Below are 16,288 nucleotides of genomic sequence, written 5' to 3'. Positions count from 1 at the left end.
ATTGTGAATTTTAAAAAGATGGTCCTAATATAATATATAGTATCATCCTACTTTGGCTAAAGAGTTCATTTCTATGAATTGAACAAAGCCTGGAAAAATATACACAAAAATGTTGCTGTTGTTTTCATCAGGTACTGGAATTTTAAAAGTTTTTCTTTTCTTTTCCTTGTGTTTTTCCTCCTGTAGACCATGAAACATTATGTTTTAGGTAGCAAAATATAAATTTAAAAAGAAAAGTATGTGAACACCATGCTGTTACCAATTTAATGAGAAATCTCGGGCACTGGGAAGTAATCATCAAATATGTGTGTTTGCGTATGCGTGTGTGTACATGTACACATATATGTAAATGACAGTCTGTTGATGGCTGCCCAGTGTCTGAACACATTTTTTATTTTGGGAAATCTCAAAAAGTCTGGGATAATCCCTTTCCTAGTTATTTGGTTATTGATCATCAGTCATGTTACCTTTGTTAACCAAACTAATGCTCCCACCCAGGACTTTGAATTTTGTGAGAGTGAGGCAGAGGTGTAGAAGACCATCAGAGATTACTCATGGAAGCTGCGGTCACACTGAAACAGCAAACTTCAATGAGTGTCCAAAGGCAGCAGAACCCAGCTGCATGTTAAAGATTGTCCAGTGGAAACTGTATCAGCAGCAGATTTCAAAGCAGAATTTTCCTATGGTATGGCACTGGTAGGGCTTTACCTTTCCTCATTTCTACTAGTTTCTTAAGTCTAGTTCTGCAGCACCCCTAAAGATTCTACCAAATATTCCTTTTCTGCTTTAGACAAAGCTGGCTTCTGTTGTTTAAAACTAAGAATTCTGATTGGTACGATGCCTAGCAACTATCATGAATCATAGTCTTCCATTTCAGAAACTGCCACTATTTTTCTAGGTAGTTCAAAAGCATACTAGAAAGAGAATGCAGTGAAGCCAGACTGATCAGGTTTGAATACCAGCTACTATAATTACTAGTTGTGTGTGACCTTAGACAATAGACCTAACCTCTCTCAGTCTTAATTTCTTCATCTGTAAATTATTATTATTATTATTATTTCTTCTTCTCCTTTTCCTTCTTTAGTAGAGACAAGGTCTCACGATGCTGCTCAGGCTGGTCTCAAACTCCTGGACTTAAGCGATTGTACCACATAGGCCTCGCAAAGTGATGGGATTACAGGTATGAGTCATCCTACTGAGCCTGTAAACTATTTTTGATCATCCAACAATGTTAACATTTTGCATCTTTCATATTTATCTCAAATTCTTAAATTTCTTCTGGTATTTCAGGGTCCACATCTACATGTGCACTTTGAAATGATGTATATATCTCCATTATCTTGAACACTACTTGTCAATACTATCAACTCTTTCTACTCACTAGGTTATAAACTAAATGCATAAACTATAAACTCTTACAAATAAATGCAAATGTCTGCTTTCTTCAATACATAGGTTGCTGGAGTACTGCTAGAGAAATTAGAAGTAACCCATAAAAAGCCAAGATGGCTTTTGGCCAGACTTATAAAACTATGTTCAGATTAAAAACAAATAAAACAGGAGCCTATATGTAAAAATCATTGAAAAATGAAAAACAACTTAAATCATTAATGAACTCTCATGAAGATACACTAATGTAGAATTCCATTGCTAATGCATAGTAAAAGATAATTAGATTCTTTTGTCTTCTCCCTTAATTGTGCAGCAGGGCAGCTGTCCCGGGATCTTATTTCACACCCCGAAATATTCCTCAAACTCCACCCAATATGACTTTTTCCTTCAATACATCCACTTTTCTGGTCTTTCAAGATTGATTATATTCTCCCTCAAACTTACTAATGTAAGTGATTCCAGTTTTATTGGCTTCTTTCAAGTTTCCTCCCTTCCTAGTACCTAAAACAGCACCAAAAATTGGCCCTTAATTTGAGCAGGAAACAGGGAAAGACTTATAAACTTTTAAGTATTAATAATCTTTTATCTTCTCCCATGGCTTACAAGAAGTTTCCTCCTCTCTTCATCTCCCTCTCTGTCTCTGCCTCCCAATGCACATACCACAATTGTGTACATTTGTGCCACGACATATTTTGATCTAAAAACTCCACTGTGTCTTTAAAAATGCTCAGCAATCCTACATTTCCCTGATTAATCCTTTTCTCTATTCCTCAGCCCAGATATTTCTTCTGAGCTCAGTTCACAAATTCCACAGTCTTCTGGATATCTTCATATGAGCACCCTATGGTCGTTTCAAATATGAAATTTATGGAGAATAAAAAACTCATCAACTTTTTCCCTAAATTGTCTCTTTCTTGTATTCTCCACCCAAATATCAACTTTTCATCTCGTCAGTCAAACAAGGAGTGATTCCTGACCTTTTCCTTTGAATTACACTCAGTGTTCATGAACCAGGAAGTTGATTGTTGAATTTGCTAAGTATCTCTTGATATTCGTTGCAATTAGCTTAGGTCAGACTAGCATCCATGCTTTCCTCTATTTGGTCTTCCCACCTCCAGATCAGTCTCACCTAAGTCTATTGTTTTTACTATAGTCAAAACAATCTATCTAAAATACCAATGGCATTCTGTTACTTAACTATATGGGTTGTCCAGTCTGACTGTTGAGTTTTCAATCAGGCTTAATGACCAACTAGGAAGAAGAGACAGTGTATGCCATAGTTGTTAAGCACATAGACACTACAGTCTGTCTGCCTTGGTTCAAATCCAGCATTGCCTTTTCATATATGACCTTGGACAAATTACTTAACCCCACAGGGCTCAATTTTTTCCCCTTCTTTCTATTTATTTATTTCCACAGGGCTCAGTTTTTTTTTTTTATAAAACTGAAATGACAAAAGCATCTGTATTATAGGGTGGCTGTGAGGGTTACATGAATGAACATAAAGCTCTTGTAGAGTGACAGCCATATAAACATATGCTATTATTATATGGCCTTACATAGAATTTATAACCTTTCTGGACTTCAGTTTCTTCCTCTTCTACAAATAGGAATAATATGTATGACACATTTTTTTGACCTTAGATGATAAAAGAGATTAATGTTATATGTCATCCTCTGGTAAACATTCCTTGATCTCCCATTTCCCCAGTGTAGGAATAAATGTATAGGCATACCTTGTTTTTTTTGCTCTTCACAGCTATTGTGTTTTTTACAAATGGAAGGTTTGCAACAACCCTGCATTCAGCAAGTCTATGGGTGCCTTTTTTTCCCACAGCATGTGCCCACTTCATGTGTCTGTGTCACATTTTGGTAATTCTTGCAATAGTTCAAACTTTTTCATTATTATTACATCTAACATAGTGATCTGTGACCAGTGACCTTGGATGTTTCTACTGTAACTGTTTTGGGGTGCCATAACACATATCCATATAAAAAGGCAAATTCAATCGATAAATGTTGTGTGTGTTCTGACTACCCCAGAATCCAGCTGTTCCCCCATCTCTCTCCCTCTCCCCTAAGACACAACAATATTCAAACTAGGCCAAGTAATAACCCTTCAATGGCCTTTAAGTGTTCAGGTGAAAGGAAGAATCACATATCTCAATTCAAATCAAAAGCTAGAAATAATTAAGCTTAGTAAGGAAGACATGTCAGGCTGACAGCTAGGCTTCTTGTGCTGAACAGGTAGCCAAGTTGTGATTGTAAAGGAAAGCTATTGAAGCAAATTAAAAGTGCTACTTCAGTTAATACACAAATAAGAAAGCGAAACAGCCTTTTTGCTGTGAAATAGCCTTTTTGCTGATAAAAAGTTTTAGTGGTTTGGGGAGAAGATCAAACCAGCCACATTTCCTTAAACCAAAGTCTAATCCAGAGCAAGGCCCTAACTCTCTTCAATTCTCTGAAGGCTGAGAGAGGTGAGGAAGCTGCAGAAGAAAAGTATGACCCTAGAAAAGCAAGGTGGTTCCTGAGGTTTAAGAAAAGAAGTCATCTCCACAACATAAAAGTGTGAAGTGAAGCAGTAAGTTCTGATGGAGAAGCTGCAGCAAGTTATCTAGAAGCTCTAGCTAAGATCATTGATGAACAAACAACAGATTTTCAGTGTAGATGAAACAGCCATCTATCTATTAGAAGATGCCATCTAGGACTTTCACAGCTAGAGGAGAAGTCAATGTTCAACTTCAAAGCTTCAAAGGACCCACTGATTCTCTTGCTAGAGGCTAATGCAGTTGGTGATTTTAGGTTGAAGCCAATGGTCACTAACCATTCCAAAAAGCCTAAGGTCCTCAAAAATTATGCTAAATCTACTCTGCCTGTGCTCTATAAGTGGAATAACAAAACCTAGAGGATAGCACATCTGTTTGCAGCATGATTTGCTGACTATTTTAAGCTCACTGTTGAGAGACCTACTGCTGAGAAAAAAATACTCCTTTCAAAATATTACTGCTCATTGACAGTGCACCTAGTCATCCAAGAGCTGTGATGGAGATGTACAAAGAGATTAATGTTGTTTTCATGCTTGCCAACACAATATCCATTCTGTAGCCCATGGATCAAGTCTTTCAACTTGAAAATGCATCAACTTTAAAGTCCTTTTAATTAAGAAATTCATTTTGTAAGGCTATACCTGCCATACACAGTGTTTCCTTGATGCATCTGGGCAAAGCAGATAGAAAACCTTTTGGAAAGGATTTACCAATCTAGATGCCATTAGGAATATTCATTATCTCTGACCTGGGTAGAGCAGCATCTGCTTGGTGGTGCCCATCTCATATCAGCCAGCGATACAGCAATCCCTTGTTTATCCCTTGGCCTTTGGTCTGTACCCATGCCTGGTTCATGTGTGGAAAATATGGGGACAGGAGAGAAGAATATTCTTGATTCATGGGAAGAGGTCAGAATATCAATATTAACAAGAACTTGGAAGGAGTGAATTCCAACCCTCATGGATGACTTTGATGGGTTCAAAACTTCAGTGGTGGAAGTATCACAGATGTTGTGGAAAGAGCAAGAGATCTCTAATTAGAAGTGGAGCCTGCAGATGTGACTGAATTGCTACAATGTCATGATAAAACTTGAACAGATGAGCAGCTGCTTCTTATGGCTTAGAAAGTAAGTGGCTTCTGGAGGAGGAATCTACTCTTGGTGAAGATGCTGTGAACATTGTTGAAATGATAACAAAAGATTTAGAATATTACAGAAACTTAGTAGCTAAAGAGCAGCAAGGTTTGAGAGAATTGATTCCAGTTTTGAAAGTAGTTCTACTGTGGGTAAAATTCTATCAAACAGCATCGTATGCTAGAGAAATCTTACATGAAAGGAAGAGTCGACCAATGTGGCAAACTTCATTGTCTTATTTTAAAGAATTGCCACAGACAACCCAACATTCAGCAACTATTACCCTGACCAGTCAGCAGATGTCGACATTGAGGCTAAACCCTTCACTAGCAAAAAGATTATTACTTGCTGAAGGCTCAGGTGATCAGTAGCTTTTTTGTTGTTGTTGTTAGCAATAAACTATTTTTAAATCAAGGTATTTATATAACTGTGAGGGAAATGGCTGCGCTTCAGTCAGGAGTAGGCTGAGGTGGCCTTCTGGTGCAGCATAACTCAGTGAGTTTGAGGTGCAGGTACACAACACACCACGTGAGGAGCATTAGATGATGACATATGTGAGCTCATGCTTGGCTCAGAGTCGCTATTGTCTGTAAAAGGTATAATTACCCTGCTAATGCTGCACATATGGTTCACTTGCACCAGAGAGAGTAAAGCCATGTCGAAACTGTCTACAATTCCTTGAGTGTTTTTCCAGCTACCTGCCACTCACCCACCAACTCCCCTTGGACCTCGGTTAGAACTGACAATTGGCATCACAAATATGATCCTGAGGTGAGTGAGCCCACTGATTCCACTAATTCCGGGTCGGCCATGTGTCCACAACATGGGTTGTGATACCCAGTGGCAGCTGTGCTGCTTGGATGGGCTCTGATGGAAACATGGGCAGAGGTAGATGGGTCCCGAGCGAGCATGGAGAAGATGCTGAAGCAGCTGGAAGCACAGAGCACTGAGAATGAACGAGCCTTTGCTTGCAGAGTTAGATGGGCATTTTGACTGCACTACGAGAACTACATATCCAGTCCCTGAGGCGAGCGGTTGGCACAAGGGCAAGGTGACCACACCCTGACTGAGTGGCTATGTGCAGCCATATGGACTGTGTGGAATGACACTGGTGAAATACCTGAAACTGTGAGTAAATGGCAGTCATATGCTGACTTGGTGCAAGTCATCCAGGAGATGGGTATGCAGCAGGCTATGTCTGACCTGAATACCCAGAGGCCAGATGATGAACATTTCACCTCCCACATGAGGAGTCTCGTGTTGGGTTCTGCACTCGAGTGCCTTTGGCTCCCTAGCTGCTGTACCCACCCTGTACATAGGGTGACACAGACATGAAGTGACCACTGCTATGGTGGCTCTCGGGGAAGCAGAAGGCCACTGGCAGGACCAATGGGTCTGCGCCTTAAAGAAGGGGAAAATGCCCTGCCCAAAGAGGGGTCCCCATGAGAGAAAAGGGGGCCTCAACAAGTGACACGCTCATGGATGTGGATAGATTTGATTTTGGCTGGGGTTGACCAAGAGAAAATCAAGAAGCAGCCCAATGAAGTACTCTTAGCTTTGTGGAGACAGTTGTCTCCAAAGCAGCAATTCCAGAAAATGCCCAAGGGGGAGAAAGACACTGCTGCGCCACCTGGTCCCACCCGGGTGCTTTAGCTCAAAGACTACTTGCTGCAGCCAGGTGGAAATGTAGAGCTGTTTCTGCTTGATTAGGGAACTGGCCGAGATGCCCAGTTTGGGGGGACACTGGATGATCAGAGGCCACATGCGGAATTAGCGATCCACTCGTCCCCCACCAACGTACAGTGGGTGCAGGTGCTGGCACTGGTGGATACTGGTGCAGATTGCAGCCTTCTTTATCGGAACCTGAATAAGTATCTGGGCAAACCTGCTTACCTTGATGGTTGTGAAAGCCAGTCAGTGAACGTGAAACCTGTATCTCTGTATCTTGGCATCAGTTGTTTGGCTCCCTGTTTATATACTGTGTGTGTTTCTCCCATACCTGAATACATTCTGGGGGTGGACATTTTACATGGCCTGGCATTACAAACCACAGCCAGTGAATTCAAACTCCAAGTGCATGTGGTGAAGCTGGTGCTGCACAGACACATGCATCACCAGCCTCAGGTTCTGCCACAACCCCGATGGGTTACTTCCACCCATCAATACTGCTTGCCAGGTGGACATACATAGATAACTGAGACAAAAAGCTGGAAGAGGTGCAGATAGTGCATGGCACCCATAGCCCCTACAATTCTCCAATGTGGCCAGTTAGAAAGCCTGATAGAAACTGGCAGATGATGGTGGACTACTGGGAACTGAAAAAAGTAACACCCCCTTTGCATGAAGCTGTATCGTCAATCATGGATTTGATGGACTGTTTGATGATGGAAGCGGGACAGTATCACTATGTAGTGGACTTAGACAATGCATTTTTCTCCATCAACATCGCTCCAAAGAGCCAAGAACAGTTTGCCTTCACATGGGACAGGCGACAATGAACTTTTACAGTGTTGCTGCAGGGCTATGTGCATAGCCCCACCATATGTCATGGTCTAGTTGCCACGGATTTAGCTGCCTGGCCAATGCCAGAAGGGGTCCACCTATTCCATTATATTGATGATATGTTAACCTCTGATTCTCTTGCAGATTTAGAAGTGGTGGCACCCCTCTTGTGGCGACATCTGGCAGCATGCAGTTGGGCCGTCAACAAATCTAAGGTCCAAAGGCCTGGTTCATTTGTCAAATTCTTGGGAGTTATCTGGTCGGGTAAGACAAAGGCCATCCCAGAGGCTATCGTTGATAAGATTCAGGCATATCTCCAGCCAACCACAATGATGCAGCTGCAAATTTTTGTGGGCCTCCTGGGATACTGGTGGGCATTTATGCCCCATTTAGCTCAAATGATAAAACTATTCCATCATTTATCAAAGAAGGGAGCTACCTGGGATTGGAATGATGCAGCTGAGACTGCCTTCCTGGCAGCCAAGTGGACTATTCAGCAAGCATAAGCCCTATGGGTAGTGGACCAGGGGCACCTATTTGAGCTGGATGTGCATGTGACCACAGATGAACACAGATGGTTTTGTTTGGGCCCTGTGGCAGTGCACAGAGCACTTGAGGACACCATGGGCTTTTGGTCCCAACTATGGAAGGGAGCTGAGCTCTGATATTCCTTGAGAGAGAAACAGCTAGCAGCTATATATGCCACCCTTCAGGCTTGTGAGAGTGTGACAGGACAGGGTGCAGTCGTCGTGTGGATGACTCAGCCGATAGCAGGATGGGTGTGTTAATGGATAACGACCCCCTGGACTGGGATCGCACAGATATCCACTTTGGCAAAGTAGAGTGACTACTTGGAGCAGTCGAGTGCACTGGGTACAAGTCCCTTAGCAGCAGAGCTGCAAGAGGTCTTGGGACCTATAGTCCTAACACAAGATAAGGTCATGGGGCCTAAGGCACCCCTAGACCCTGAGCCTTCAGCATTTAAAGGAGGGTGTCCCCCCATTCTCGATAGGCCATGGTACACAGATGGGTCTAGTCGAGGTGCTATAACTGCTTGGACCGCTATTGCAGTCCAACCTAGTACTGATACCATATGGTTTGAAACCGGGTGTGGACAAAGTAGCCAATGGGCTGAACTTACAGCAGTGTGGATGGTGATCACCAAGGAGGTGACACTGATTCTCTTGCAGATTTAGAAGTGGTGGCACCCCTCTGATGGTAATCTGTACCAATAGCTGGGTGGTCTACCGAGGCTTAACTTTGTGGTTAACTACCTGGAAAATACAGAAGTTGCTAGTCAGCCACTAACCCATTTGGGGTCAAGCCATGTGGCAAGACCTCTGGGAAATGGGTCATCAGAAACAGGTAACTGTTTACTATGTGTCAGGCCATATGCCTTTGGCCACCCCTGGCAATGATGAGGCAGATGCCTTGGCCAAGGTCCAATGGTTAGAGTTGGCACCTACATGAGATGTGGCTTTGTGGCTACGCTGGAAACTGGGACATGCAGGAGGTAAACTGATACATCAGGTCACTAAGCGTTGGGGTCTGTCCCTGCCCACACAAGACATTTGGGAGGCTTTTCAGAAGTGCCCGGCATGTGCTCAGGCATGCCCTAAACAGACAGAGGCACCTGTCCAATGTTATGCAACAAGTAACGACAGGGCGAGTGCCCTTGACCAGGCAGAAAGCAGACTACATCGGGCCGCTGCCAAAGTCACAAGGGTATATGCATGTGCTAACAGATGTGGACACAGCCAAAGGCCTGTTGTTCACCTACCCTTGCAGGGTGGCTGACCAACAGAACACCATCCAGGCCTTGAAACACTTATGTCCCCTGTATGGTCGCCCTCTGGCCGTTGAGACTGATAGGAGAACACGTTTCACTGAACGACACTTACAACACTGGGCACAACAAAAGGACATAAAGTGGAGATTCTGTGTGCCATACAACCCACAAGCTGCAGGTATGATTGAGCAATATAATGGGCTCTTGAAGAAGGGGTTATACTTGCATGTCACACTCCTGTCTTTGTAGGGCTGGAGTTCCAGGCTGGACCTGGTGCTCTAAACCTCGAATGAATGGCCATGGAAAGGCAGCCCGGCCCTGGTGGAGGCTTTGTTACAACAGGCTGCCAACCCCATTCAGTTGCAGATACACACTAAGGATGACCTCCTCCAACCAGGTATGATGATGAATGGTAACCTGCTGTTGCCTGACCCAGTGCACCTGAAGGCAGGGGAATAGAAAACCTGGCTGTGGCCATTGACCCTCCAATCCCCCCATTGCCAGTGGTTGGCCATTGTAGCTCCCTGGGTGGAGGGCCAACAATATGACTTGCATGTTATTCCTTGGGTGTTCAATACATGGCCCCCGTGGTTGACTGCTCATAGGGGAATGGCCAGGGAAAGAACCCTCCTCCGGGGGACACATGTACTGTCTGTGTGGCCTATTAAGAGCTCCCCTGTGACTTTGGCACAGATACAAGACCCAAAGGAACCATGGGGAGCTGAGGAGGTGTGGTACCATCGCCCAGGGCAGAAGCCCTTGGCAGCTGCATTGTTATCTAGGGATGAAAAGTTAGCCTCTGTGTTGCCTGTGTTGCCATGATCTACCTTTGTGAGTACCTGTGCCTGCTCTGTCATTTTGACCATAGGTTAACAGGCTCCAACTGCATTGTGGACTGGGCCCACACCTATGCTGAGATGACCAGTGTTTCCAACTGTTGGTTCTGTACCACCCTTCTAGCAGCAGCTGAAGACGGCCGGCCTTGGCACATGCATTCAGCATCTGCGGAGAACTGGACATGGCTGGAGACTTGGGGTTCCATGGTCAATGCCTGGAACATGATGCAGCAAGCTTTGGACAAAGGACACTGCAAGACCCACAGCACGCCTGCCCCCTGGTTGGCCCATAGTGCTTATGATGGGTGGAGCTGGCTAGTGGGGGAACATGTAGTACCCCCAGCTCAAGCACCGCGGTGCAGAGAGCTACATTGGGGTAACACCACTGTGTGGGATGGATATCCGTCACAGCCTGTGTAAACATAACACATGTCATCACACTGAACATATGGTGGAAAAGCGGTCCCACCAAGGTTGGTCCCTGATGGATTTTGTGCCCCCCTGGGAGTTTATGGGTCTGTGGGGACACAGGGTGGCCTTACCTACCAGTGGACTGAATTGGATGCTGTACCTGGGGGTGACCTTATGTACCTGCCACTGTTCTCCCCATGTTTCCCAGATGCCTGCATAAATGGGAGGTGCTATGCTCTTAGCTTTTGTGAGTGCGACGAGCCCCCTGGTAGTTCTACCCCTTGACAATGACTATCCCTGGAGCAGGTGTCATAACTGTAGAAGTACAAGTTACTGCTCTTGCACAGCACACCACTCAGATTCTGAATTCCACCTGAGTGACACTCCTCCTGTTAATGGATGAGGTTGATTAGATCAGAAAGGTGGTGTTGCAAAACCAAATGGCCTTAGACATAGTAACTGCTGCCTTTTACGAACACAACGTTGCACCTTTATCCCTAACAATCAGCAGAACATAACAGCAGCCCTGCAAGGGGTGTCATGGGAGATTAAGGCGGTCAAGAGCCTTGCTGATGAACCCCTGCAGAGAGGGTGGGCATCCTAGGCTCTGGCCTATGCTGGGCCCTAATAGTCATGAGTAGCAGAGCTGGGATCCTAGTAGTGAGCTACTGCTCTCCGTATTGTTGTTGTGAGTTATGGATTCAGGGCTCTACTCTATGGGTATGTGTCCCTGCCCAGGGGATGTCCCTGGCCTAAAGGGTGGAAAGTAAGGGAAATGGCTGTGCTTTAGTCAGGAGTAGGCTGGGGTAGACTTCCAGTGCATCATGACTCAGCATGTTTGGCGCACAACCACACACATTTATGTAACCATGTCACGTGAGTCACATTAGGTGATCACCCACATGAGCTTGTGCTTGACTTGGAGCCACTATTGTCTGTAAAAGGTATAATTACCCTGCTAATGCTGTACATATGGCTTGCTCGTGCCCAGAGAAAGAGTAAAGCCATGTTGAAACTGTCTACAATTCCTTGAGTGATTTCCAGCTACCCGCCACTCACTCATTGACTCCCCTTGGACCTCAGTTAGAACCTGACAATAGCTTTTAAAGATATAATGAGATTGCATACTTAATAGACTACAGTATAGAATAAAGATAACTTTTATGTGCATTGGGAAAACAAAACAAATCCTATGGCTCATTTTATTGCAACATTTGCTTCACTGGGGTGGTCTGAAACCGAACCTGCAGTATCTCTGAGGTATGCCTGTATATGCCCCCACTGCAACCAATATGTATTACATATTATAGCATTTGTCATATGTAGTTACAACTGACTGTTCCTCTGTCTCCATCACCATACTTGATGTCCCCGGATTGTAAGAGCTATATATTTCCCCAGCAGTTTTCCTATTGTACATTACAGTGAAATTTTATTGTACAAATAAATGGATAACTACATATAAAGGTCTTTTCTCAATGCCTAGGAAAGAGTAAGGGGTCAATATATTTCAATTTTCTCAGTCTGCGGTGAAGATGATGGTGTTACAATCTCCTAGTAAAGTTCCCTCTACTTTTTATTTTGACTTTCTGCATGAAGTACCAGGCCATTAGGTGAGTCTTTTTACGTAGATGAAAGCCAATTTTTACTGCTCAGTTTCAGAACCCAAACCCCAATAATCTCCTCATAATAGGAGATTAAGTCCCTATTTCCATTTCTGGGCCTTCTTTTAAAAAGTGAACACTAGAGAAAAATGTCCATAACAATAGTTCAAGATACATTCTTCAGACACTACAATGCCATGATGACATAGGTAAACGCGATTCTTCCAATAAACATGCTCATGGCTAGAGATTTGTTAAATTTAAAATATTTTCCAGACTGGGTGCAGTGGCTCATTATTGCAATCCCAGCACTTTGGGAGGCCGCGGCAGGCAAATTGCTTGAGCTCAGGAGTCTGAGACCAGCTGGGCTAACATGGCAAGACCCTGTCTCTACAAAAAATACAAAAATTAGCTGGGCATCATGGTGCATGCCTGCAGTCCCAGCTACATGGGAGGCTGAGGTAGGAGGATTACCTGAGCCTGGGAGGTTGAGGCGGCAATGAGCCATGACTGCACCATTGCACTCGGGCCTGGGAGACAGAGTGAGACTCCGTCTTGAAAAAAAACAAAACAAACAAAGTGTTTTTGTTTTTTATTTTTCCCCTTAAAGATCCACTAACTCGCAGAGGTTTCCATAAAGATACCTGGTATCTGGTATTTCACACCTATTCATAACTAGAATATGAGTCTGTATCTTTCAGTATTTCTTTTTTTCCCTTTTGAGACAGGGTCTCACTCTTTTACCCAGGCTGGAGTGCAGTGGCATGATCTGGGTTCACTGCAACCTTAACTTCTCCGGGATCAGGTGACCCTCCCATCTCAGTCTCCCCAGTAGCTGGGACTACAGGTGCACACCACCATGCCTGGCTATTTTTTTTTTTTTTTGGTATTTTGTAGAGAGGGTGTCTAGCTATGTTCAGGCTGGTCTTGAACTCCTGGGCTCAAGCAATCGGCCCACCTCACCCACCCAAAGTGCTGGGATTACAGGCGTGAGTCACCGTGACCAGTGTTTCTTAATAAGGACACTTCAGATATTCTGGACAGCAAAAGTCTTTGTTATATGGAACTATCCCCTGATCCACTGGAAATTTTATATTCCTGGACCCTCTTGATAGTTCTCTCTCTCCAATCACTGTGGCAGCCAACAATGCCTCTACACATTTCTAAACTGTCTCTGGCAGGAGTGAGGTGTGGGAAAACAAAATTTACCACACTTGGCTGAGAATAATTTTGAGTTGGATCATTCACGTAACTTCTAAAATGTACTGATTCATCTAATACAATTATTATTTTGCTGCTGATATCTCACTCATGATAGCAAGGCAGGGAAATTGCAAAGATTACTTCTTCCCGTCTCAAAATGACCTGTCAGTTTGAACATACAGCAATCAAATGTTAGAAAAGTCAACAACTGCATTAATTGTTGACCATATGTACATTTGCTAAATGTTATCTTTGAACCATTTTTACACATACTAAGATTTAAGCTAAATATGCAGACTTTGGAACACCTTAAAACATGAAGGAATGACTCTGAAAAATAACAACTCTTCAAGAATTATGACCAAGAGGTATTTTCAATTGAACAGGAATTATGCAAAATGTATACTTTGGATAAATTTATGTTAGCCATTCTACTTTGGCTTATGAGGTATAAGTTACTGAGAACTTTAGTTTTAATATCATAAGTGGGTATTAAATACTTTCAATTGCTTTTTTCTCATTGTAAAACAAAATTATGAAAATGAAGACGAATCATGTTGTATTTTGATGATAAGAATGGTAAGTCACAGCTAAGCCCATAATGCACGGGAATTCTTGCCTTTCTTATTATAACATGTAACCTCACTGCAACCAGAAAAAAATCAGTGAAATAAACAATTCAAATACTTCAAGTAACAAGGGCTTCTGAAGTACAGTATTTCTTGAGTTGAATGGAAATGTTAATTAAGTCCTTATTTAGACTGAAAAATCTAAGCTTTTTTGTTATAAAATAACTGCTCTGGCAGACTTCTTGCACTGTTCTAAAGAGGTCAGGCACTTCTGCCTTTCCCCTTTGTACCCTTTTGCCCAACACCCTTTTTTACTTTTAAAGAATATTTATTATGCATTATTTTAGTACCTATAGCACTATACTAGGCACTCTGAATTGTGTCAGGGTAAAAAATGAAAAAAGCAAAAAAAACAAAAAACAAAAAAACAACAACAAAAAAGGTTAAAAAACCCTCTATTTAAAAAATAATTTATTTTCCAGAGAACAAAAGCTTTAAAAAGAACTAGATGAAACAGGCATGCATGCTGCAAGTGATAAAGTGGCAAAGTAGGGCGGCAGAAAGAACACAAAACTTGAGTTAGAAAACTTGAGATCAGGCTCCTCCGAGTGACACTGGGCAAGGCATTTACATCTACTTCTCTTTTAAGTCCCAGCTTTCTTTTCTGTGAAATAAGAACAATAACATTTCTCTTAGAGTTGTTCTGGGAATTAAAAAGCTAGCTCTCTGAAAGCACCACCATAGTATGATGACTGGCACATAAAACCAGCCACTCATTAAATGTTTCTTGTCCATAAAGCCCAGAAATGAAAAACAAGGTAGGATTACTATCTGGTGAAGTTTTTCATCATGTTAGGTTAACTGGTCAAAATTTCATAATCTCTGTGGAGAAAAAGCCCTGATCTTCAACAGCAGAAAAGCCCTAGTTGTCTTCAATTAAACCTGTTTCTGCCAATCCATTCTCCACTTTCAGTACTATTCTGTGCGGCCCAGCAAAGAAAAAGGTTCAGGGGTACATGTGCAGGTTTGTTACACAGGTAAACTTGTGTCACAGGGGTTTGTTGTACAGATTATTGTCACCCAGTAGTTATTTTTTTCTGATCCTCTCCCTCCTCCGCCCTCAAGTAGGCCCTAGTTTATGTTGTTACCCTCTTTGTGTTCATGAGTTCTCCTTTAGTGCCCACTTATAAGTAAGAACATGTGGTATTTGGTTTTCTGTTCCTGCATTAGTTTGCTAAGGATAATGGCCTCCAGCTCCATCCATGTTCCCACAAAAGACATGATCTTGTTTGAAAAAGTTGTATCTTATGGCTTTATATTAATTGTAGTAGCCAAATGAGAACGTATTCTTTATTGTATTAGGAAGATGAGTGGGTCTACTAGGGTAGTTATGAGAGGTAGAGCCAAAAACAGAAGACAAGCATAATAAGAAAGGAGCAAAAAAAAGTTATAGAGCTGAGTTTCCAACTGTGGCACTATTTACATTTTATATAATACTTTGCTGTGGAGGGTTATCCTGTGCACTGTCGGATGGAAGCAGCATCCCTGGCCTGCAGTCAAACCCCACCAGTAATGTCAATTGAGAATGTCTCCAGATATTGTCAAATGTTCCTTTAGGGGGCGAAATTCCCCTGGATGAGAACCACTGATTTAGATGGTAATAGAAGGCAGGAGGAAAAAGAGTGAGGTAAGTAATAATACTGCCCAGAAAATTCACAATTAAAAAGAAGCACAATTTTAAAAGACTTATCAATGCAAAAATGATATATATTTATATAAATCATGTCAGAGGAAAACTATCAGTATAATTCTCCAGTATATAATACAGTATCTACCTGATACCATACAAGAATAATGAATGCAATGCAATGAACTGTGTCAAAGGTCAGAAGCTGAGAGAAGGGAAAAATGAATTGTGTGGGGGTAGAGAAAAAGATATGAAAGTGAGTAAGCTCAAGAGTAACTTTTTCAGTATGCCGATTAAAATTTTCCTTTTAATTATTTTATTTATTGTTTTTTCCAAAACAATAACCGAGGAACTCATGGCAGTGGATTTTGCCCCTTTTATGGGTAGGCAGGTGGTCAAACAGGTTGAGATGATCAGAAATAAAGGGTTATTGGAAAGCAAAGTCAGATTAAGACACAAAAAGTCTTTGCCAACTTCCAATTCTGTCTTTTTTATATTAACTTGCAATAATTCTTTTTCAATTAGATGTACTGTGAATGTCTTCTCTAATTTGCACCTTGTCTTTTCATTCTTTTTAAGGTGACTCTCGATGAAAAGAATATCACAATTGTAATGCA

At 42.4% G+C, this 16,288-nt stretch overlaps 1 protein-coding gene and 1 non-coding gene across 2 annotated transcripts in view; one reads left to right on the top strand and one right to left on the bottom strand.

The window, feature by feature from the left end:
* MBD5 (methyl-CpG binding domain protein 5) overlaps positions 1–16,288 on the bottom strand; it is a 323,726-nt gene that overhangs the window by 237,394 nt on the left and 70,044 nt on the right. The window lies entirely within an intron of this gene.
* On the top strand, positions 4,677–4,808 carry LOC112636817. The gene has a single exon (XR_003122290.1). It is a non-coding gene; the product is annotated as a small nucleolar RNA SNORA48 (small nucleolar RNA).

The sequence above is a fragment of the Theropithecus gelada genome, chromosome 12 (genome assembly GCF_003255815.1).
Source record: "Theropithecus gelada isolate Dixy chromosome 12, Tgel_1.0, whole genome shotgun sequence".
NCBI lineage: Eukaryota > Metazoa > Chordata > Mammalia > Primates > Cercopithecidae > Theropithecus > Theropithecus gelada.
This window is presented reverse-complemented; position numbering and strand designations above follow the sequence as displayed.